At 51.2% G+C, this 13,694-nt stretch overlaps 77 non-coding genes and 1 pseudogene across 77 annotated transcripts in view; all 78 read right to left on the bottom strand.

The window, feature by feature from the left end:
• Positions 1-25: 25 nt before the first annotated feature.
• LOC137493544 (5S ribosomal RNA) lies at positions 26-144 on the bottom strand. Its single transcript, XR_015943851.1, has one exon. It is a non-coding gene; the product is annotated as a 5S ribosomal RNA (ribosomal RNA).
• Positions 145-202: 58 nt separating this feature from the next.
• On the bottom strand, positions 203-321 carry LOC137492321 (5S ribosomal RNA). Its single transcript, XR_015943850.1, has one exon. It is a non-coding gene; the product is annotated as a 5S ribosomal RNA (ribosomal RNA).
• Positions 322-379: 58 nt separating this feature from the next.
• On the bottom strand, positions 380-498 carry LOC137493970 (5S ribosomal RNA). The gene has a single exon (XR_015943849.1). It is a non-coding gene; the product is annotated as a 5S ribosomal RNA (ribosomal RNA).
• Positions 499-556: 58 nt separating this feature from the next.
• On the bottom strand, positions 557-675 carry LOC137492320 (5S ribosomal RNA). The gene has a single exon (XR_015943848.1). It is a non-coding gene; the product is annotated as a 5S ribosomal RNA (ribosomal RNA).
• Positions 676-733: 58 nt separating this feature from the next.
• Positions 734-852, bottom strand: LOC137492319 (5S ribosomal RNA). The gene has a single exon (XR_015943847.1). It is a non-coding gene; the product is annotated as a 5S ribosomal RNA (ribosomal RNA).
• Positions 853-910: 58 nt separating this feature from the next.
• LOC137492837 (5S ribosomal RNA) lies at positions 911-1,029 on the bottom strand. Its single transcript, XR_015943846.1, has one exon. It is a non-coding gene; the product is annotated as a 5S ribosomal RNA (ribosomal RNA).
• A 58-nt stretch (positions 1,030-1,087) lies between these two features.
• Positions 1,088-1,206, bottom strand: LOC137492318 (5S ribosomal RNA). The gene has a single exon (XR_015943845.1). It is a non-coding gene; the product is annotated as a 5S ribosomal RNA (ribosomal RNA).
• A 58-nt stretch (positions 1,207-1,264) lies between these two features.
• LOC137492317 (5S ribosomal RNA) lies at positions 1,265-1,383 on the bottom strand. Its single transcript, XR_015943844.1, has one exon. It is a non-coding gene; the product is annotated as a 5S ribosomal RNA (ribosomal RNA).
• A 58-nt stretch (positions 1,384-1,441) lies between these two features.
• LOC137493482 (5S ribosomal RNA) lies at positions 1,442-1,560 on the bottom strand. Its single transcript, XR_015943843.1, has one exon. It is a non-coding gene; the product is annotated as a 5S ribosomal RNA (ribosomal RNA).
• Positions 1,561-1,618: 58 nt separating this feature from the next.
• On the bottom strand, positions 1,619-1,737 carry LOC141383407 (5S ribosomal RNA). The gene has a single exon (XR_015943842.1). It is a non-coding gene; the product is annotated as a 5S ribosomal RNA (ribosomal RNA).
• Positions 1,738-1,795: 58 nt separating this feature from the next.
• On the bottom strand, positions 1,796-1,914 carry LOC137492314 (5S ribosomal RNA). The gene has a single exon (XR_015943841.1). It is a non-coding gene; the product is annotated as a 5S ribosomal RNA (ribosomal RNA).
• Positions 1,915-1,972: 58 nt separating this feature from the next.
• LOC141383299 (5S ribosomal RNA) lies at positions 1,973-2,091 on the bottom strand. Its single transcript, XR_015943840.1, has one exon. It is a non-coding gene; the product is annotated as a 5S ribosomal RNA (ribosomal RNA).
• A 58-nt stretch (positions 2,092-2,149) lies between these two features.
• LOC141383361 (5S ribosomal RNA) lies at positions 2,150-2,268 on the bottom strand. Its single transcript, XR_015943839.1, has one exon. It is a non-coding gene; the product is annotated as a 5S ribosomal RNA (ribosomal RNA).
• A 58-nt stretch (positions 2,269-2,326) lies between these two features.
• On the bottom strand, positions 2,327-2,445 carry LOC141383372 (5S ribosomal RNA). The gene has a single exon (XR_015943838.1). It is a non-coding gene; the product is annotated as a 5S ribosomal RNA (ribosomal RNA).
• A 58-nt stretch (positions 2,446-2,503) lies between these two features.
• Positions 2,504-2,622, bottom strand: LOC141383419 (5S ribosomal RNA). The gene has a single exon (XR_015943837.1). It is a non-coding gene; the product is annotated as a 5S ribosomal RNA (ribosomal RNA).
• Positions 2,623-2,680: 58 nt separating this feature from the next.
• LOC137492309 (5S ribosomal RNA) lies at positions 2,681-2,799 on the bottom strand. Its single transcript, XR_015943836.1, has one exon. It is a non-coding gene; the product is annotated as a 5S ribosomal RNA (ribosomal RNA).
• Positions 2,800-2,857: 58 nt separating this feature from the next.
• On the bottom strand, positions 2,858-2,976 carry LOC137492308 (5S ribosomal RNA). The gene has a single exon (XR_015943835.1). It is a non-coding gene; the product is annotated as a 5S ribosomal RNA (ribosomal RNA).
• Positions 2,977-3,034: 58 nt separating this feature from the next.
• Positions 3,035-3,153, bottom strand: LOC137492307 (5S ribosomal RNA). Its single transcript, XR_015943834.1, has one exon. It is a non-coding gene; the product is annotated as a 5S ribosomal RNA (ribosomal RNA).
• A 58-nt stretch (positions 3,154-3,211) lies between these two features.
• On the bottom strand, positions 3,212-3,330 carry LOC137494154 (5S ribosomal RNA). Its single transcript, XR_015943833.1, has one exon. It is a non-coding gene; the product is annotated as a 5S ribosomal RNA (ribosomal RNA).
• A 58-nt stretch (positions 3,331-3,388) lies between these two features.
• Positions 3,389-3,507, bottom strand: LOC137493968 (5S ribosomal RNA). The gene has a single exon (XR_015943832.1). It is a non-coding gene; the product is annotated as a 5S ribosomal RNA (ribosomal RNA).
• Positions 3,508-3,565: 58 nt separating this feature from the next.
• LOC137492306 (5S ribosomal RNA) lies at positions 3,566-3,684 on the bottom strand. The gene has a single exon (XR_015943831.1). It is a non-coding gene; the product is annotated as a 5S ribosomal RNA (ribosomal RNA).
• Positions 3,685-3,742: 58 nt separating this feature from the next.
• On the bottom strand, positions 3,743-3,861 carry LOC137492305 (5S ribosomal RNA). The gene has a single exon (XR_015943830.1). It is a non-coding gene; the product is annotated as a 5S ribosomal RNA (ribosomal RNA).
• Positions 3,862-3,919: 58 nt separating this feature from the next.
• Positions 3,920-4,038, bottom strand: LOC137493620 (5S ribosomal RNA). The gene has a single exon (XR_015943829.1). It is a non-coding gene; the product is annotated as a 5S ribosomal RNA (ribosomal RNA).
• Positions 4,039-4,096: 58 nt separating this feature from the next.
• Positions 4,097-4,215, bottom strand: LOC137492045 (5S ribosomal RNA). The gene has a single exon (XR_015486507.1). It is a non-coding gene; the product is annotated as a 5S ribosomal RNA (ribosomal RNA).
• A 58-nt stretch (positions 4,216-4,273) lies between these two features.
• On the bottom strand, positions 4,274-4,392 carry LOC137492044 (5S ribosomal RNA). Its single transcript, XR_015486506.1, has one exon. It is a non-coding gene; the product is annotated as a 5S ribosomal RNA (ribosomal RNA).
• Positions 4,393-4,450: 58 nt separating this feature from the next.
• LOC137492043 (5S ribosomal RNA) lies at positions 4,451-4,569 on the bottom strand. Its single transcript, XR_015486505.1, has one exon. It is a non-coding gene; the product is annotated as a 5S ribosomal RNA (ribosomal RNA).
• Positions 4,570-4,627: 58 nt separating this feature from the next.
• On the bottom strand, positions 4,628-4,746 carry LOC141382285 (5S ribosomal RNA). Its single transcript, XR_015486504.1, has one exon. It is a non-coding gene; the product is annotated as a 5S ribosomal RNA (ribosomal RNA).
• Positions 4,747-4,804: 58 nt separating this feature from the next.
• On the bottom strand, positions 4,805-4,923 carry LOC137493965 (5S ribosomal RNA). The gene has a single exon (XR_015486503.1). It is a non-coding gene; the product is annotated as a 5S ribosomal RNA (ribosomal RNA).
• A 58-nt stretch (positions 4,924-4,981) lies between these two features.
• Positions 4,982-5,100, bottom strand: LOC137492179 (5S ribosomal RNA). Its single transcript, XR_015486502.1, has one exon. It is a non-coding gene; the product is annotated as a 5S ribosomal RNA (ribosomal RNA).
• A 58-nt stretch (positions 5,101-5,158) lies between these two features.
• LOC141382284 (5S ribosomal RNA) lies at positions 5,159-5,277 on the bottom strand. The gene has a single exon (XR_015486501.1). It is a non-coding gene; the product is annotated as a 5S ribosomal RNA (ribosomal RNA).
• Positions 5,278-5,335: 58 nt separating this feature from the next.
• LOC137494157 (5S ribosomal RNA) lies at positions 5,336-5,454 on the bottom strand. Its single transcript, XR_015486500.1, has one exon. It is a non-coding gene; the product is annotated as a 5S ribosomal RNA (ribosomal RNA).
• Positions 5,455-5,512: 58 nt separating this feature from the next.
• LOC137492177 (5S ribosomal RNA) lies at positions 5,513-5,631 on the bottom strand. The gene has a single exon (XR_015486498.1). It is a non-coding gene; the product is annotated as a 5S ribosomal RNA (ribosomal RNA).
• A 58-nt stretch (positions 5,632-5,689) lies between these two features.
• On the bottom strand, positions 5,690-5,808 carry LOC137492176 (5S ribosomal RNA). Its single transcript, XR_015486497.1, has one exon. It is a non-coding gene; the product is annotated as a 5S ribosomal RNA (ribosomal RNA).
• Positions 5,809-5,866: 58 nt separating this feature from the next.
• On the bottom strand, positions 5,867-5,985 carry LOC137492175 (5S ribosomal RNA). Its single transcript, XR_015486496.1, has one exon. It is a non-coding gene; the product is annotated as a 5S ribosomal RNA (ribosomal RNA).
• A 58-nt stretch (positions 5,986-6,043) lies between these two features.
• LOC137493854 (5S ribosomal RNA) lies at positions 6,044-6,162 on the bottom strand. Its single transcript, XR_015488510.2, has one exon. It is a non-coding gene; the product is annotated as a 5S ribosomal RNA (ribosomal RNA).
• Positions 6,163-6,220: 58 nt separating this feature from the next.
• LOC137493819 (5S ribosomal RNA) lies at positions 6,221-6,339 on the bottom strand. The gene has a single exon (XR_015486495.1). It is a non-coding gene; the product is annotated as a 5S ribosomal RNA (ribosomal RNA).
• A 58-nt stretch (positions 6,340-6,397) lies between these two features.
• LOC141382282 (5S ribosomal RNA) lies at positions 6,398-6,516 on the bottom strand. The gene has a single exon (XR_015486494.1). It is a non-coding gene; the product is annotated as a 5S ribosomal RNA (ribosomal RNA).
• Positions 6,517-6,574: 58 nt separating this feature from the next.
• LOC137492173 (5S ribosomal RNA) lies at positions 6,575-6,693 on the bottom strand. The gene has a single exon (XR_015486493.1). It is a non-coding gene; the product is annotated as a 5S ribosomal RNA (ribosomal RNA).
• A 58-nt stretch (positions 6,694-6,751) lies between these two features.
• Positions 6,752-6,870, bottom strand: LOC137492172 (5S ribosomal RNA). Its single transcript, XR_015486492.1, has one exon. It is a non-coding gene; the product is annotated as a 5S ribosomal RNA (ribosomal RNA).
• A 58-nt stretch (positions 6,871-6,928) lies between these two features.
• On the bottom strand, positions 6,929-7,047 carry LOC137492170 (5S ribosomal RNA). The gene has a single exon (XR_015486491.1). It is a non-coding gene; the product is annotated as a 5S ribosomal RNA (ribosomal RNA).
• Positions 7,048-7,104: 57 nt separating this feature from the next.
• Positions 7,105-7,223, bottom strand: LOC137492288 (5S ribosomal RNA). Its single transcript, XR_015486849.1, has one exon. It is a non-coding gene; the product is annotated as a 5S ribosomal RNA (ribosomal RNA).
• Positions 7,224-7,281: 58 nt separating this feature from the next.
• Positions 7,282-7,400, bottom strand: LOC137492168 (5S ribosomal RNA). The gene has a single exon (XR_015486489.1). It is a non-coding gene; the product is annotated as a 5S ribosomal RNA (ribosomal RNA).
• A 58-nt stretch (positions 7,401-7,458) lies between these two features.
• LOC137492167 (5S ribosomal RNA) lies at positions 7,459-7,577 on the bottom strand. The gene has a single exon (XR_015486487.1). It is a non-coding gene; the product is annotated as a 5S ribosomal RNA (ribosomal RNA).
• A 58-nt stretch (positions 7,578-7,635) lies between these two features.
• LOC137492166 (5S ribosomal RNA) lies at positions 7,636-7,754 on the bottom strand. The gene has a single exon (XR_015486486.1). It is a non-coding gene; the product is annotated as a 5S ribosomal RNA (ribosomal RNA).
• Positions 7,755-7,812: 58 nt separating this feature from the next.
• Positions 7,813-7,931, bottom strand: LOC137492165 (5S ribosomal RNA). Its single transcript, XR_015486485.1, has one exon. It is a non-coding gene; the product is annotated as a 5S ribosomal RNA (ribosomal RNA).
• A 58-nt stretch (positions 7,932-7,989) lies between these two features.
• On the bottom strand, positions 7,990-8,108 carry LOC137493769 (5S ribosomal RNA). Its single transcript, XR_015486484.1, has one exon. It is a non-coding gene; the product is annotated as a 5S ribosomal RNA (ribosomal RNA).
• Positions 8,109-8,166: 58 nt separating this feature from the next.
• On the bottom strand, positions 8,167-8,285 carry LOC141382280 (5S ribosomal RNA). Its single transcript, XR_015486483.1, has one exon. It is a non-coding gene; the product is annotated as a 5S ribosomal RNA (ribosomal RNA).
• Positions 8,286-8,343: 58 nt separating this feature from the next.
• On the bottom strand, positions 8,344-8,462 carry LOC137492164 (5S ribosomal RNA). The gene has a single exon (XR_015486482.1). It is a non-coding gene; the product is annotated as a 5S ribosomal RNA (ribosomal RNA).
• A 58-nt stretch (positions 8,463-8,520) lies between these two features.
• LOC137492163 (5S ribosomal RNA) lies at positions 8,521-8,639 on the bottom strand. Its single transcript, XR_015486481.1, has one exon. It is a non-coding gene; the product is annotated as a 5S ribosomal RNA (ribosomal RNA).
• A 58-nt stretch (positions 8,640-8,697) lies between these two features.
• On the bottom strand, positions 8,698-8,816 carry LOC137492162 (5S ribosomal RNA). Its single transcript, XR_015486480.1, has one exon. It is a non-coding gene; the product is annotated as a 5S ribosomal RNA (ribosomal RNA).
• A 57-nt stretch (positions 8,817-8,873) lies between these two features.
• Positions 8,874-8,992, bottom strand: LOC137493541 (5S ribosomal RNA). The gene has a single exon (XR_015486479.1). It is a non-coding gene; the product is annotated as a 5S ribosomal RNA (ribosomal RNA).
• A 58-nt stretch (positions 8,993-9,050) lies between these two features.
• On the bottom strand, positions 9,051-9,169 carry LOC137492161 (5S ribosomal RNA). The gene has a single exon (XR_015486478.1). It is a non-coding gene; the product is annotated as a 5S ribosomal RNA (ribosomal RNA).
• A 58-nt stretch (positions 9,170-9,227) lies between these two features.
• On the bottom strand, positions 9,228-9,346 carry LOC137492159 (5S ribosomal RNA). The gene has a single exon (XR_015486476.1). It is a non-coding gene; the product is annotated as a 5S ribosomal RNA (ribosomal RNA).
• Positions 9,347-9,404: 58 nt separating this feature from the next.
• LOC137492158 (5S ribosomal RNA) lies at positions 9,405-9,523 on the bottom strand. Its single transcript, XR_015486475.1, has one exon. It is a non-coding gene; the product is annotated as a 5S ribosomal RNA (ribosomal RNA).
• A 58-nt stretch (positions 9,524-9,581) lies between these two features.
• LOC137493889 (5S ribosomal RNA) lies at positions 9,582-9,700 on the bottom strand. Its single transcript, XR_015486474.1, has one exon. It is a non-coding gene; the product is annotated as a 5S ribosomal RNA (ribosomal RNA).
• Positions 9,701-9,758: 58 nt separating this feature from the next.
• On the bottom strand, positions 9,759-9,877 carry LOC137493878 (5S ribosomal RNA). Its single transcript, XR_015486473.1, has one exon. It is a non-coding gene; the product is annotated as a 5S ribosomal RNA (ribosomal RNA).
• A 58-nt stretch (positions 9,878-9,935) lies between these two features.
• Positions 9,936-10,054, bottom strand: LOC141383396 (5S ribosomal RNA). Its single transcript, XR_015488697.2, has one exon. It is a non-coding gene; the product is annotated as a 5S ribosomal RNA (ribosomal RNA).
• Positions 10,055-10,112: 58 nt separating this feature from the next.
• On the bottom strand, positions 10,113-10,231 carry LOC137492157 (5S ribosomal RNA). The gene has a single exon (XR_015486472.1). It is a non-coding gene; the product is annotated as a 5S ribosomal RNA (ribosomal RNA).
• A 58-nt stretch (positions 10,232-10,289) lies between these two features.
• On the bottom strand, positions 10,290-10,408 carry LOC137492156 (5S ribosomal RNA). The gene has a single exon (XR_015486470.1). It is a non-coding gene; the product is annotated as a 5S ribosomal RNA (ribosomal RNA).
• Positions 10,409-10,466: 58 nt separating this feature from the next.
• Positions 10,467-10,585, bottom strand: LOC137493615 (5S ribosomal RNA). The gene has a single exon (XR_015486469.1). It is a non-coding gene; the product is annotated as a 5S ribosomal RNA (ribosomal RNA).
• Positions 10,586-10,643: 58 nt separating this feature from the next.
• LOC137493964 (5S ribosomal RNA) lies at positions 10,644-10,762 on the bottom strand. The gene has a single exon (XR_015486468.1). It is a non-coding gene; the product is annotated as a 5S ribosomal RNA (ribosomal RNA).
• Positions 10,763-10,820: 58 nt separating this feature from the next.
• LOC137492155 (5S ribosomal RNA) lies at positions 10,821-10,939 on the bottom strand. The gene has a single exon (XR_015486467.1). It is a non-coding gene; the product is annotated as a 5S ribosomal RNA (ribosomal RNA).
• A 58-nt stretch (positions 10,940-10,997) lies between these two features.
• On the bottom strand, positions 10,998-11,116 carry LOC137492154 (5S ribosomal RNA). The gene has a single exon (XR_015486466.1). It is a non-coding gene; the product is annotated as a 5S ribosomal RNA (ribosomal RNA).
• Positions 11,117-11,174: 58 nt separating this feature from the next.
• Positions 11,175-11,293, bottom strand: LOC137492153 (5S ribosomal RNA). The gene has a single exon (XR_015486464.1). It is a non-coding gene; the product is annotated as a 5S ribosomal RNA (ribosomal RNA).
• Positions 11,294-11,351: 58 nt separating this feature from the next.
• LOC137493888 (5S ribosomal RNA) lies at positions 11,352-11,470 on the bottom strand. The gene has a single exon (XR_015486463.1). It is a non-coding gene; the product is annotated as a 5S ribosomal RNA (ribosomal RNA).
• A 58-nt stretch (positions 11,471-11,528) lies between these two features.
• Positions 11,529-11,647, bottom strand: LOC137492152 (5S ribosomal RNA). Its single transcript, XR_015486462.1, has one exon. It is a non-coding gene; the product is annotated as a 5S ribosomal RNA (ribosomal RNA).
• A 58-nt stretch (positions 11,648-11,705) lies between these two features.
• On the bottom strand, positions 11,706-11,824 carry LOC137492151 (5S ribosomal RNA). The gene has a single exon (XR_015486461.1). It is a non-coding gene; the product is annotated as a 5S ribosomal RNA (ribosomal RNA).
• Positions 11,825-11,882: 58 nt separating this feature from the next.
• LOC137492150 (5S ribosomal RNA) lies at positions 11,883-12,001 on the bottom strand. The gene has a single exon (XR_015486460.1). It is a non-coding gene; the product is annotated as a 5S ribosomal RNA (ribosomal RNA).
• A 58-nt stretch (positions 12,002-12,059) lies between these two features.
• On the bottom strand, positions 12,060-12,178 carry LOC141383939 (5S ribosomal RNA; annotated as a pseudogene).
• Positions 12,179-12,236: 58 nt separating this feature from the next.
• LOC137493718 (5S ribosomal RNA) lies at positions 12,237-12,355 on the bottom strand. The gene has a single exon (XR_015486459.1). It is a non-coding gene; the product is annotated as a 5S ribosomal RNA (ribosomal RNA).
• A 58-nt stretch (positions 12,356-12,413) lies between these two features.
• Positions 12,414-12,532, bottom strand: LOC137492147 (5S ribosomal RNA). Its single transcript, XR_015486458.2, has one exon. It is a non-coding gene; the product is annotated as a 5S ribosomal RNA (ribosomal RNA).
• Positions 12,533-12,584: 52 nt separating this feature from the next.
• Positions 12,585-12,703, bottom strand: LOC137493670 (5S ribosomal RNA). Its single transcript, XR_015486457.1, has one exon. It is a non-coding gene; the product is annotated as a 5S ribosomal RNA (ribosomal RNA).
• Positions 12,704-12,761: 58 nt separating this feature from the next.
• On the bottom strand, positions 12,762-12,880 carry LOC137492146 (5S ribosomal RNA). Its single transcript, XR_015486456.1, has one exon. It is a non-coding gene; the product is annotated as a 5S ribosomal RNA (ribosomal RNA).
• Positions 12,881-12,938: 58 nt separating this feature from the next.
• Positions 12,939-13,057, bottom strand: LOC141382277 (5S ribosomal RNA). The gene has a single exon (XR_015486455.1). It is a non-coding gene; the product is annotated as a 5S ribosomal RNA (ribosomal RNA).
• A 58-nt stretch (positions 13,058-13,115) lies between these two features.
• On the bottom strand, positions 13,116-13,234 carry LOC141382276 (5S ribosomal RNA). The gene has a single exon (XR_015486453.1). It is a non-coding gene; the product is annotated as a 5S ribosomal RNA (ribosomal RNA).
• A 58-nt stretch (positions 13,235-13,292) lies between these two features.
• On the bottom strand, positions 13,293-13,411 carry LOC141382275 (5S ribosomal RNA). Its single transcript, XR_015486452.1, has one exon. It is a non-coding gene; the product is annotated as a 5S ribosomal RNA (ribosomal RNA).
• Positions 13,412-13,469: 58 nt separating this feature from the next.
• LOC141382274 (5S ribosomal RNA) lies at positions 13,470-13,588 on the bottom strand. The gene has a single exon (XR_015486451.1). It is a non-coding gene; the product is annotated as a 5S ribosomal RNA (ribosomal RNA).
• A 58-nt stretch (positions 13,589-13,646) lies between these two features.
• Positions 13,647-13,694, bottom strand: part of LOC141382272 (5S ribosomal RNA) — a 119-nt gene continuing 71 nt past the window's right edge. The window contains exon 1 of the ribosomal RNA XR_015486450.1: positions 13,647-13,694. This exon is cut by the window's right edge and continues 71 nt beyond it. This is a non-coding gene — a ribosomal RNA (5S ribosomal RNA).

Below are 13,694 nucleotides of genomic sequence, written 5' to 3'. Positions count from 1 at the left end.
AGCTGCCAAATGAAGCACTTCAAAAAGCTTACAGCACCTGGTATTCCCAGGCGGTCTCCCATCCAAGTACTAACCAGGCCCGACCCTGCTTTACTTCCGAGTTCAGATGAGATCGGGCATTTCCAGGGTGGTATGGCCGTAAGCGAAAGAGGCTGTCAAGCGTTGGCTATTTAAATCAGCTGCCAAATGAAGCACTTCGAAAAGCTTACAGCACCTGGTATTCCCAGGCGGTCTCCCATCCAAGTACTAACCAGGCCCGACCCTGCTTTACTTCCGAGTTCAGATGAGATCGGGCATTTCCAGGGTGGTATGGCCGTAAGCGAAAGAGGCTGTCAAGCGTTGGCTATTTAAATCAGCTGCCAAATGAAGCACTTCGAAAAGCTTACAGCACCTGGTATTCCCAGGCGGTCTCCCATCCAAGTACTAACCAGGCCCGACCCTGCTTTACTTCCGAGTTCAGATGAGATCGGGCATTTCCAGGGTGGTATGGCCGTAAGCGAAAGAGGCTGTCAAGCGTTGGCTATTTAAATCAGCTGCCAAATGAAGCACTTCGAAAAGCTTACAGCACCTGGTATTCCCAGGCGGTCTCCCATCCAAGTACTAACCAGGCCCGACCCTGCTTTACTTCCGAGTTCAGATGAGATCGGGCATTTCCAGGGTGGTATGGCCGTAAGCGAAAGAGGCTGTCAAGCGTTGGCTATTTAAATCAGCTGCCAAATGAAGCACTTCGAAAAGCTTACAGCACCTGGTATTCCCAGGCGGTCTCCCATCCAAGTACTAACCAGGCCCGACCCTGCTTTACTTCCGAGTTCAGATGAGATCGGGCATTTCCAGGGTGGTATGGCCGTAAGCGAAAGAGGCTGTCAAGCGTTGGCTATTTAAATCAGCTGCCAAATGAAGCACTTCAAAAAGCTTACAGCACCTGGTATTCCCAGGCGGTCTCCCATCCAAGTACTAACCAGGCCCGACCCTGCTTTACTTCCGAGTTCAGATGAGATCGGGCATTTCCAGGGTGGTATGGCCGTAAGCGAAAGAGGCTGTCAAGCGTTGGCTATTTAAATCAGCTGCCAAATGAAGCACTTCGAAAAGCTTACAGCACCTGGTATTCCCAGGCGGTCTCCCATCCAAGTACTAACCAGGCCCGACCCTGCTTTACTTCCGAGTTCAGATGAGATCGGGCATTTCCAGGGTGGTATGGCCGTAAGCGAAAGAGGCTGTCAAGCGTTGGCTATTTAAATCAGCTGCCAAATGAAGCACTTCAAAAAGCTTACAGCACCTGGTATTCCCAGGCGGTCTCCCATCCAAGTACTAACCAGGCCCGACCCTGCTTTACTTCCGAGTTCAGATGAGATCGGGCATTTCCAGGGTGGTATGGCCGTAAGCGAAAGAGGCTGTCAAGCGTTGGCTATTTAAATCAGCTGCCAAATGAAGCACTTCGAAAAGCTTACAGCACCTGGTATTCCCAGGCGGTCTCCCATCCAAGTACTAACCAGGCCCGACCCTGCTTTACTTCCGAGTTCAGATGAGATCGGGCATTTCCAGGGTGGTATGGCCGTAAGCGAAAGAGGCTGTCAAGCGTTGGCTATTTAAATCAGCTGCCAAATGAAGCACTTCAAAAAGCTTACAGCACCTGGTATTCCCAGGCGGTCTCCCATCCAAGTACTAACCAGGCCCGACCCTGCTTTACTTCCGAGTTCAGATGAGATCGGGCATTTCCAGGGTGGTATGGCCGTAAGCGAAAGAGGCTGTCAAGCGTTGGCTATTTAAATCAGCTGCCAAATGAAGCACTTCGAAAAGCTTACAGCACCTGGTATTCCCAGGCGGTCTCCCATCCAAGTACTAACCAGGCCCGACCCTGCTTTACTTCCGAGTTCAGATGAGATCGGGCATTTCCAGGGTGGTATGGCCGTAAGCGAAAGAGGCTGTCAAGCGTTGGCTATTTAAATCAGCTGCCAAATGAAGCACTTCAAAAAGCTTACAGCACCTGGTATTCCCAGGCGGTCTCCCATCCAAGTACTAACCAGGCCCGACCCTGCTTTACTTCCGAGTTCAGATGAGATCGGGCATTTCCAGGGTGGTATGGCCGTAAGCGAAAGAGGCTGTCAAGCGTTGGCTATTTAAATCAGCTGCCAAATGAAGCACTTCGAAAAGCTTACAGCACCTGGTATTCCCAGGCGGTCTCCCATCCAAGTACTAACCAGGCCCGACCCTGCTTTACTTCCGAGTTCAGATGAGATCGGGCATTTCCAGGGTGGTATGGCCGTAAGCGAAAGAGGCTGTCAAGCGTTGGCTATTTAAATCAGCTGCCAAATGAAGCACTTCAAAAAGCTTACAGCACCTGGTATTCCCAGGCGGTCTCCCATCCAAGTACTAACCAGGCCCGACCCTGCTTTACTTCCGAGTTCAGATGAGATCGGGCATTTCCAGGGTGGTATGGCCGTAAGCGAAAGAGGCTGTCAAGCGTTGGCTATTTAAATCAGCTGCCAAATGAAGCACTTCGAAAAGCTTACAGCACCTGGTATTCCCAGGCGGTCTCCCATCCAAGTACTAACCAGGCCCGACCCTGCTTTACTTCCGAGTTCAGATGAGATCGGGCATTTCCAGGGTGGTATGGCCGTAAGCGAAAGAGGCTGTCAAGCGTTGGCTATTTAAATCAGCTGCCAAATGAAGCACTTCGAAAAGCTTACAGCACCTGGTATTCCCAGGCGGTCTCCCATCCAAGTACTAACCAGGCCCGACCCTGCTTTACTTCCGAGTTCAGATGAGATCGGGCATTTCCAGGGTGGTATGGCCGTAAGCGAAAGAGGCTGTCAAGCGTTGGCTATTTAAATCAGCTGCCAAATGAAGCACTTCGAAAAGCTTACAGCACCTGGTATTCCCAGGCGGTCTCCCATCCAAGTACTAACCAGGCCCGACCCTGCTTTACTTCCGAGTTCAGATGAGATCGGGCATTTCCAGGGTGGTATGGCCGTAAGCGAAAGAGGCTGTCAAGCGTTGGCTATTTAAATCAGCTGCCAAATGAAGCACTTCAAAAAGCTTACAGCACCTGGTATTCCCAGGCGGTCTCCCATCCAAGTACTAACCAGGCCCGACCCTGCTTTACTTCCGAGTTCAGATGAGATCGGGCATTTCCAGGGTGGTATGGCCGTAAGCGAAAGAGGCTGTCAAGCGTTGGCTATTTAAATCAGCTGCCAAATGAAGCACTTCGAAAAGCTTACAGCACCTGGTATTCCCAGGCGGTCTCCCATCCAAGTACTAACCAGGCCCGACCCTGCTTTACTTCCGAGTTCAGATGAGATCGGGCATTTCCAGGGTGGTATGGCCGTAAGCGAAAGAGGCTGTCAAGCGTTGGCTATTTAAATCAGCTGCCAAATGAAGCACTTCAAAAAGCTTACAGCACCTGGTATTCCCAGGCGGTCTCCCATCCAAGTACTAACCAGGCCCGACCCTGCTTTACTTCCGAGTTCAGATGAGATCGGGCATTTCCAGGGTGGTATGGCCGTAAGCGAAAGAGGCTGTCAAGCGTTGGCTATTTAAATCAGCTGCCAAATGAAGCACTTCGAAAAGCTTACAGCACCTGGTATTCCCAGGCGGTCTCCCATCCAAGTACTAACCAGGCCCGACCCTGCTTTACTTCCGAGTTCAGATGAGATCGGGCATTTCCAGGGTGGTATGGCCGTAAGCGAAAGAGGCTGTCAAGCGTTGGCTATTTAAATCAGCTGCCAAATGAAGCACTTCAAAAAGCTTACAGCACCTGGTATTCCCAGGCGGTCTCCCATCCAAGTACTAACCAGGCCCGACCCTGCTTTACTTCCGAGTTCAGATGAGATCGGGCATTTCCAGGGTGGTATGGCCGTAAGCGAAAGAGGCTGTCAAGCGTTGGCTATTTAAATCAGCTGCCAAATGAAGCACTTCGAAAAGCTTACAGCACCTGGTATTCCCAGGCGGTCTCCCATCCAAGTACTAACCAGGCCCGACCCTGCTTTACTTCCGAGTTCAGATGAGATCGGGCATTTCCAGGGTGGTATGGCCGTAAGCGAAAGAGGCTGTCAAGCGTTGGCTATTTAAATCAGCTGCCAAATGAAGCACTTCAAAAAGCTTACAGCACCTGGTATTCCCAGGCGGTCTCCCATCCAAGTACTAACCAGGCCCGACCCTGCTTTACTTCCGAGTTCAGATGAGATCGGGCATTTCCAGGGTGGTATGGCCGTAAGCGAAAGAGGCTGTCAAGCGTTGGCTATTTAAATCAGCTGCCAAATGAAGCACTTCGAAAAGCTTACAGCACCTGGTATTCCCAGGCGGTCTCCCATCCAAGTACTAACCAGGCCCGACCCTGCTTTACTTCCGAGTTCAGATGAGATCGGGCATTTCCAGGGTGGTATGGCCGTAAGCGAAAGAGGCTGTCAAGCGTTGGCTATTTAAATCAGCTGCCAAATGAAGCACTTCAAAAAGCTTACAGCACCTGGTATTCCCAGGCGGTCTCCCATCCAAGTACTAACCAGGCCCGACCCTGCTTTACTTCCGAGTTCAGATGAGATCGGGCATTTCCAGGGTGGTATGGCCGTAAGCGAAAGAGGCTGTCAAGCGTTGGCTATTTAAATCAGCTGCCAAATGAAGCACTTCGAAAAGCTTACAGCACCTGGTATTCCCAGGCGGTCTCCCATCCAAGTACTAACCAGGCCCGACCCTGCTTTACTTCCGAGTTCAGATGAGATCGGGCATTTCCAGGGTGGTATGGCCGTAAGCGAAAGAGGCTGTCAAGCGTTGGCTATTTAAATCAGCTGCCAAATGAAGCACTTCAAAAAGCTTACAGCACCTGGTATTCCCAGGCGGTCTCCCATCCAAGTACTAACCAGGCCCGACCCTGCTTTACTTCCGAGTTCAGATGAGATCGGGCATTTCCAGGGTGGTATGGCCGTAAGCGAAAGAGGCTGTCAAGCGTTGGCTATTTAAATCAGCTGCCAAATGAAGCACTTCGAAAAGCTTACAGCACCTGGTATTCCCAGGCGGTCTCCCATCCAAGTACTAACCAGGCCCGACCCTGCTTTACTTCCGAGTTCAGATGAGATCGGGCATTTCCAGGGTGGTATGGCCGTAAGCGAAAGAGGCTGTCAAGCGTTGGCTATTTAAATCAGCTGCCAAATGAAGCACTTCGAAAAGCTTACAGCACCTGGTATTCCCAGGCGGTCTCCCATCCAAGTACTAACCAGGCCCGACCCTGCTTTACTTCCGAGTTCAGATGAGATCGGGCATTTCCAGGGTGGTATGGCCGTAAGCGAAAGAGGCTGTCAAGCGTTGGCTATTTAAATCAGCTGCCAAATGAAGCACTTCAAAAAGCTTACAGCACCTGGTATTCCCAGGCGGTCTCCCATCCAAGTACTAACCAGGCCCGACCCTGCTTTACTTCCGAGTTCAGATGAGATCGGGCATTTCCAGGGTGGTATGGCCGTAAGCGAAAGAGGCTGTCAAGCGTTGGCTATTTAAATCAGCTGCCAAATGAAGCACTTCGAAAAGCTTACAGCACCTGGTATTCCCAGGCGGTCTCCCATCCAAGTACTAACCAGGCCCGACCCTGCTTTACTTCCGAGTTCAGATGAGATCGGGCATTTCCAGGGTGGTATGGCCGTAAGCGAAAGAGGCTGTCAAGCGTTGGCTATTTAAATCAGCTGCCAAATGAAGCACTTCAAAAAGCTTACAGCACCTGGTATTCCCAGGCGGTCTCCCATCCAAGTACTAACCAGGCCCGACCCTGCTTTACTTCCGAGTTCAGATGAGATCGGGCATTTCCAGGGTGGTATGGCCGTAAGCGAAAGAGGCTGTCAAGCGTTGGCTATTTAAATCAGCTGCCAAATGAAGCACTTCGAAAAGCTTACAGCACCTGGTATTCCCAGGCGGTCTCCCATCCAAGTACTAACCAGGCCCGACCCTGCTTTACTTCCGAGTTCAGATGAGATCGGGCATTTCCAGGGTGGTATGGCCGTAAGCGAAAGAGGCTGTCAAGCGTTGGCTATTTAAATCAGCTGCCAAATGAAGCACTTCAAAAAGCTTACAGCACCTGGTATTCCCAGGCGGTCTCCCATCCAAGTACTAACCAGGCCCGACCCTGCTTTACTTCCGAGTTCAGATGAGATCGGGCATTTCCAGGGTGGTATGGCCGTAAGCGAAAGAGGCTGTCAAGCGTTGGCTATTTAAATCAGCTGCCAAATGAAGCACTTCGAAAAGCTTACAGCACCTGGTATTCCCAGGCGGTCTCCCATCCAAGTACTAACCAGGCCCGACCCTGCTTTACTTCCGAGTTCAGATGAGATCGGGCATTTCCAGGGTGGTATGGCCGTAAGCGAAAGAGGCTGTCAAGCGTTGGCTATTTAAATCAGCTGCCAAATGAAGCACTTCAAAAAGCTTACAGCACCTGGTATTCCCAGGCGGTCTCCCATCCAAGTACTAACCAGGCCCGACCCTGCTTTACTTCCGAGTTCAGATGAGATCGGGCATTTCCAGGGTGGTATGGCCGTAAGCGAAAGAGGCTGTCAAGCGTTGGCTATTTAAATCAGCTGCCAAATGAAGCACTTCGAAAAGCTTACAGCACCTGGTATTCCCAGGCGGTCTCCCATCCAAGTACTAACCAGGCCCGACCCTGCTTTACTTCCGAGTTCAGATGAGATCGGGCATTTCCAGGGTGGTATGGCCGTAAGCGAAAGAGGCTGTCAAGCGTTGGCTATTTAAATCAGCTGCCAAATGAAGCACTTCAAAAAGCTTACAGCACCTGGTATTCCCAGGCGGTCTCCCATCCAAGTACTAACCAGGCCCGACCCTGCTTTACTTCCGAGTTCAGATGAGATCGGGCATTTCCAGGGTGGTATGGCCGTAAGCGAAAGAGGCTGTCAAGCGTTGGCTATTTAAATCAGCTGCCAAATGAAGCACTTCGAAAAGCTTACAGCACCTGGTATTCCCAGGCGGTCTCCCATCCAAGTACTAACCAGGCCCGACCCTGCTTTACTTCCGAGTTCAGATGAGATCGGGCATTTCCAGGGTGGTATGGCCGTAAGCGAAAGAGGCTGTCAAGCGTTGGCTATTTAAATCAGCTGCCAAATGAAGCACTTCAAAAGCTTACAGCACCTGGTATTCCCAGGCGGTCTCCCATCCAAGTACTAACCAGGCCCGACCCTGCTTTACTTCCGAGTTCAGATGAGATCGGGCATTTCCAGGGTGGTATGGCCGTAAGCGAAAGAGGCTGTCAAGCGTTGGCTATTTAAATCAGCTGCCAAATGAAGCACTTCGAAAAGCTTACAGCACCTGGTATTCCCAGGCGGTCTCCCATCCAAGTACTAACCAGGCCCGACCCTGCTTTACTTCCGAGTTCAGATGAGATCGGGCATTTCCAGGGTGGTATGGCCGTAAGCGAAAGAGGCTGTCAAGCGTTGGCTATTTAAATCAGCTGCCAAATGAAGCACTTCAAAAAGCTTACAGCACCTGGTATTCCCAGGCGGTCTCCCATCCAAGTACTAACCAGGCCCGACCCTGCTTTACTTCCGAGTTCAGATGAGATCGGGCATTTCCAGGGTGGTATGGCCGTAAGCGAAAGAGGCTGTCAAGCGTTGGCTATTTAAATCAGCTGCCAAATGAAGCACTTCGAAAAGCTTACAGCACCTGGTATTCCCAGGCGGTCTCCCATCCAAGTACTAACCAGGCCCGACCCTGCTTTACTTCCGAGTTCAGATGAGATCGGGCATTTCCAGGGTGGTATGGCCGTAAGCGAAAGAGGCTGTCAAGCGTTGGCTATTTAAATCAGCTGCCAAATGAAGCACTTCAAAAAGCTTACAGCACCTGGTATTCCCAGGCGGTCTCCCATCCAAGTACTAACCAGGCCCGACCCTGCTTTACTTCCGAGTTCAGATGAGATCGGGCATTTCCAGGGTGGTATGGCCGTAAGCGAAAGAGGCTGTCAAGCGTTGGCTATTTAAATCAGCTGCCAAATGAAGCACTTCGAAAAGCTTACAGCACCTGGTATTCCCAGGCGGTCTCCCATCCAAGTACTAACCAGGCCCGACCCTGCTTTACTTCCGAGTTCAGATGAGATCGGGCATTTCCAGGGTGGTATGGCCGTAAGCGAAAGAGGCTGTCAAGCGTTGGCTATTTAAATCAGCTGCCAAATGAAGCACTTCAAAAAGCTTACAGCACCTGGTATTCCCAGGCGGTCTCCCATCCAAGTACTAACCAGGCCCGACCCTGCTTTACTTCCGAGTTCAGATGAGATCGGGCATTTCCAGGGTGGTATGGCCGTAAGCGAAAGAGGCTGTCAAGCGTTGGCTATTTAAATCAGCTGCCAAATGAAGCACTTCGAAAAGCTTACAGCACCTGGTATTCCCAGGCGGTCTCCCATCCAAGTACTAACCAGGCCCGACCCTGCTTTACTTCCGAGTTCAGATGAGATCGGGCATTTCCAGGGTGGTATGGCCGTAAGCGAAAGAGGCTGTCAAGCGTTGGCTATTTAAATCAGCTGCCAAATGAAGCACTTCAAAAAGCTTACAGCACCTGGTATTCCCAGGCGGTCTCCCATCCAAGTACTAACCAGGCCCGACCCTGCTTTACTTCCGAGTTCAGATGAGATCGGGCATTTCCAGGGTGGTATGGCCGTAAGCGAAAGAGGCTGTCAAGCGTTGGCTATTTAAATCAGCTGCCAAATGAAGCACTTCGAAAAGCTTACAGCACCTGGTATTCCCAGGCGGTCTCCCATCCAAGTACTAACCAGGCCCGACCCTGCTTTACTTCCGAGTTCAGATGAGATCGGGCATTTCCAGGGTGGTATGGCCGTAAGCGAAAGAGGCTGTCAAGCGTTGGCTATTTAAATCAGCTGCCAAATGAAGCACTTCAAAAGCTTACAGCACCTGGTATTCCCAGGCGGTCTCCCATCCAAGTACTAACCAGGCCCGACCCTGCTTTACTTCCGAGTTCAGATGAGATCGGGCATTTCCAGGGTGGTATGGCCGTAAGCGAAAGAGGCTGTCAAGCGTTGGCTATTTAAATCAGCTGCCAAATGAAGCACTTCGAAAAGCTTACAGCACCTGGTATTCCCAGGCGGTCTCCCATCCAAGTACTAACCAGGCCCGACCCTGCTTTACTTCCGAGTTCAGATGAGATCGGGCATTTCCAGGGTGGTATGGCCGTAAGCGAAAGAGGCTGTCAAGCGTTGGCTATTTAAATCAGCTGCCAAATGAAGCACTTCGAAAAGCTTACAGCACCTGGTATTCCCAGGCGGTCTCCCATCCAAGTACTAACCAGGCCCGACCCTGCTTTACTTCCGAGTTCAGATGAGATCGGGCATTTCCAGGGTGGTATGGCCGTAAGCGAAAGAGGCTGTCAAGCGTTGGCTATTTAAATCAGCTGCCAAATGAAGCACTTCGAAAAGCTTACAGCACCTGGTATTCCCAGGCGGTCTCCCATCCAAGTACTAACCAGGCCCGACCCTGCTTTACTTCCGAGTTCAGATGAGATCGGGCATTTCCAGGGTGGTATGGCCGTAAGCGAAAGAGGCTGTCAAGCGTTGGCTATTTAAATCAGCTGCCAAATGAAGCACTTCGAAAAGCTTACAGCACCTGGTATTCCCAGGCGGTCTCCCATCCAAGTACTAACCAGGCCCGACCCTGCTTTACTTCCGAGTTCAGATGAGATCGGGCATTTCCAGGGTGGTATGGCCGTAAGCGAAAGAGGCTGTCAAGCGTTGGCTATTTAAATCAGCTGCCAAATGAAGCACTTCGAAAAGCTTACAGCACCTGGTATTCCCAGGCGGTCTCCCATCCAAGTACTAACCAGGCCCGACCCTGCTTTACTTCCGAGTTCAGATGAGATCGGGCATTTCCAGGGTGGTATGGCCGTAAGCGAAAGAGGCTGTCAAGCGTTGGCTATTTAAATCAGCTGCCAAATGAAGCACTTCGAAAAGCTTACAGCACCTGGTATTCCCAGGCGGTCTCCCATCCAAGTACTAACCAGGCCCGACCCTGCTTTACTTCCGAGTTCAGATGAGATCGGGCATTTCCAGGGTGGTATGGCCGTAAGCGAAAGAGGCTGTCAAGCGTTGGCTATTTAAATCAGCTGCCAAATGAAGCACTTCAAAAAGCTTACAGCACCTGGTATTCCCAGGCGGTCTCCCATCCAAGTACTAACCAGGCCCGACCCTGCTTTACTTCCGAGTTCAGATGAGATCGGGCATTTCCAGGGTGGTATGGCCGTAAGCGAAAGAGGCTGTCAAGCGTTGGCTATTTAAATCAGCTGCCAAATGAAGCACTTCGAAAAGCTTACAGCACCTGGTATTCCCAGGCGGTCTCCCATCCAAGTACTAACCAGGCCCGACCCTGCTTTACTTCCGAGTTCAGATGAGATCGGGCATTTCCAGGGTGGTATGGCCGTAAGCGAAAGAGGCTGTCAAGCGTTGGCTATTTAAATCAGCTGCCAAATGAAGCACTTCGAAAAGCTTACAGCACCTGGTATTCCCAGGCGGTCTCCCATCCAAGTACTAACCAGGCCCGACCCTGCTTTACTTCCGAGTTCAGATGAGATCGGGCATTTCCAGGGTGGTATGGCCGTAAGCGAAAGAGGCTGTCAAGCGTTGGCTATTTAAATCAGCTGCCAAATGAAGCACTTCGAAAAGCTTACAGCACCTGGTATTCCCAGGCGGTCTCCCATCCAAGTACTAACCAGGCCCGACCCTGCTTTACTTCCGAGTTCAGATGAGATCGGGCATTTCCAGGGTGGTATGGCCGTAAGCGAAAGAGGCTGTCAAGCGTTGGCTATTTAAATCAGCTGCCAAATGAAGCACTTCGAAAAGCTTACAGCACCTGGTATTCCCAGGCGGTCTCCCATCCAAGTACTAACCAGGCCCGACCCTGCTTTACTTCCGAGTTCAGATGAGATCGGGCATTTCCAGGGTGGTATGGCCGTAAGCGAAAGAGGCTGTCAAGCGTTGGCTATTTAAATCAGCTGCCAAATGAAGCACTTCAAAAAGCTTACAGCACCTGGTATTCCCAGGCGGTCTCCCATCCAAGTACTAACCAGGCCCGACCCTGCTTTACTTCCGAGTTCAGATGAGATCGGGCATTTCCAGGGTGGTATGGCCGTAAGCGAAAGAGGCTGTCAAGCGTTGGCTATTTAAATCAGCTGCCAAATGAAGCACTTCGAAAAGCTTACAGCACCTGGTATTCCCAGGCGGTCTCCCATCCAAGTACTAACCAGGCCCGACCCTGCTTTACTTCCGAGTTCAGATGAGATCGGGCATTTCCAGGGTGGTATGGCCGTAAGCGAAAGAGGCTGTCAAGCGTTGGCTATTTAAATCAGCTGCCAAATGAAGCACTTCGAAAAGCTTACAGCACCTGGTATTCCCAGGCGGTCTCCCATCCAAGTACTAACCAGGCCCGACCCTGCTTTACTTCCGAGTTCAGATGAGATCGGGCATTTCCAGGGTGGTATGGCCGTAAGCGAAAGAGGCTGTCAAGCGTTGGCTATTTAAATCAGCTGCCAAATGAAGCACTTCGAAAAGCTTACAGCACCTGGTATTCCCAGGCGGTCTCCCATCCAAGTACTAACCAGGCCCGACCCTGCTTTACTTCCGAGTTCAGATGAGATCGGGCATTTCCAGGGTGGTATGGCCGTAAGCGAAAGAGGCTGTCAAGCGTTGGCTATTTAAATCAGCTGCCAAATGAAGCACTTCGAAAAGCTTACAGCACCTGGTATTCCCAGGCGGTCTCCCATCCAAGTACTAACCAGGCCCGACCCTGCTTTACTTCCGAGTTCAGATGAGATCGGGCATTTCCAGGGTGGTATGGCCGTAAGCGAAAGAGGCTGTCAAGCGTTGGCTATTTAAATCAGCTGCCAAATGAAGCACTTCGAAAAGCTTACAGCACCTGGTATTCCCAGGCGGTCTCCCATCCAAGTACTAACCAGGCCCGACCCTGCTTTACTTCCGAGTTCAGATGAGATCGGGCATTTCCAGGGTGGTATGGCCGTAAGCGAAAGAGGCTGTCAAGCGTTGGCTATTTAAATCAGCTGCCAAATGAAGCACTTCGAAAAGCTTACAGCACCTGGTATTCCCAGGCGGTCTCCCATCCAAGTACTAACCAGGCCCGACCCTGCTTTACTTCCGAGTTCAGATGAGATCGGGCATTTCCAGGGTGGTATGGCCGTAAGCGAAAGAGGCTGTCAAGCGTTGGCTATTTAAATCAGCTGCCAAATGAAGCACTTCAAAAAGCTTACAGCACCTGGTATTCCCAGGCGGTCTCCCATCCAAGTACTAACCAGGCCCGACCCTGCTTTACTTCCGAGTTCAGATGAGATCGGGCATTTCCAGGGTGGTATGGCCGTAAGCGAAAGAGGCTGTCAAGCGTTGGCTATTTAAATCAGCTGCCAAATGAAGCACTTCGAAAAGCTTACAGCACCTGGTATTCCCAGGCGGTCTCCCATCCAAGTACTAACCAGGCCCGACCCTGCTTTACTTCCGAGTTCAGATGAGATCGGGCATTTCCAGGGTGGTATGGCCGTAAGAGGCTGTCAAGCGTTGGCTATTTAAATCAGCTGCCAAATGAAGCACTTCAAAAAGCTTACAGCACCTGGTATTCCCAGGCGGTCTCCCATCCAAGTACTAACCAGGCCCGACCCTGCTTTACTTCCGAGTTCAGATGAGATCGGGCATTTCCAGGGTGGTATGGCCGTAAGCGAAAGAGGCTGTCAAGCGTTGGCTATTTAAATCAGCTGCCAAATGAAGCACTTCGAAAAGCTTACAGCACCTGGTATTCCCAGGCGGTCTCCCATCCAAGTACTAACCAGGCCCGACCCTGCTTTACTTCCGAGTTCAGATGAGATCGGGCATTTCCAGGGTGGTATGGCCGTAAGCGAAAGAGGCTGTCAAGCGTTGGCTATTTAAATCAGCTGCCAAATGAAGCACTTCGAAAAGCTTACAGCACCTGGTATTCCCAGGCGGTCTCCCATCCAAGTACTAACCAGGCCCGACCCTGCTTTACTTCCGAGTTCAGATGAGATCGGGCATTTCCAGGGTGGTATGGCCGTAAGCGAAAGAGGCTGTCAAGCGTTGGCTATTTAAATCAGCTGCCAAATGAAGCACTTCGAAAAGCTTACAGCACCTGGTATTCCCAGGCGGTCTCCCATCCAAGTACTAACCAGGCCCGACCCTGCTTTACTTCCGAGTTCAGATGAGATCGGGCATTTCCAGGGTGGTATGGCCGTAAGCGAAAGAGGCTGTCAAGCGTTGGCTATTTAAATCAGCTGCCAAATGAAGCACTTCGAAAAGCTTACAGCACCTGGTATTCCCAGGCGGTCTCCCATCCAAGTACTAACCAGGCCCGACCCTGCTTTACTTCCGAGTTCAGATGAGATCGGGCATTTCCAGGGTGGTATGGCCGTAAGCGAAAGAGGCTGTCAAGCGTTGGCTATTTAAATCAGCTGCCAAATGAAGCACTTCGAAAAGCTTACAGCACCTGGTATTCCCAGGCGGTCTCCCATCCAAGTACTAACCAGGCCCGACCCTGCTTTACTTCCGAGTTCAGATGAGATCGGGCATTTCCAGGGTGGTATGGCCGTAAGCGAAAGAGGCTGTCAAGCGTTGGCTATTTAAATCAGCTGCCAAATGAAGCACTTCGAAAAGCTTACAGCACCTGGTATTCCCAGGCGGTCTCCCATCCAAGTACTAA

This window comes from Danio rerio, chromosome 4 (genome assembly GCF_052040795.2).
Source record: "Danio rerio strain M-AB ecotype USA chromosome 4, GRCz13ab, whole genome shotgun sequence".
NCBI lineage: Eukaryota > Metazoa > Chordata > Actinopteri > Cypriniformes > Danionidae > Danio > Danio rerio.
This window is presented reverse-complemented; position numbering and strand designations above follow the sequence as displayed.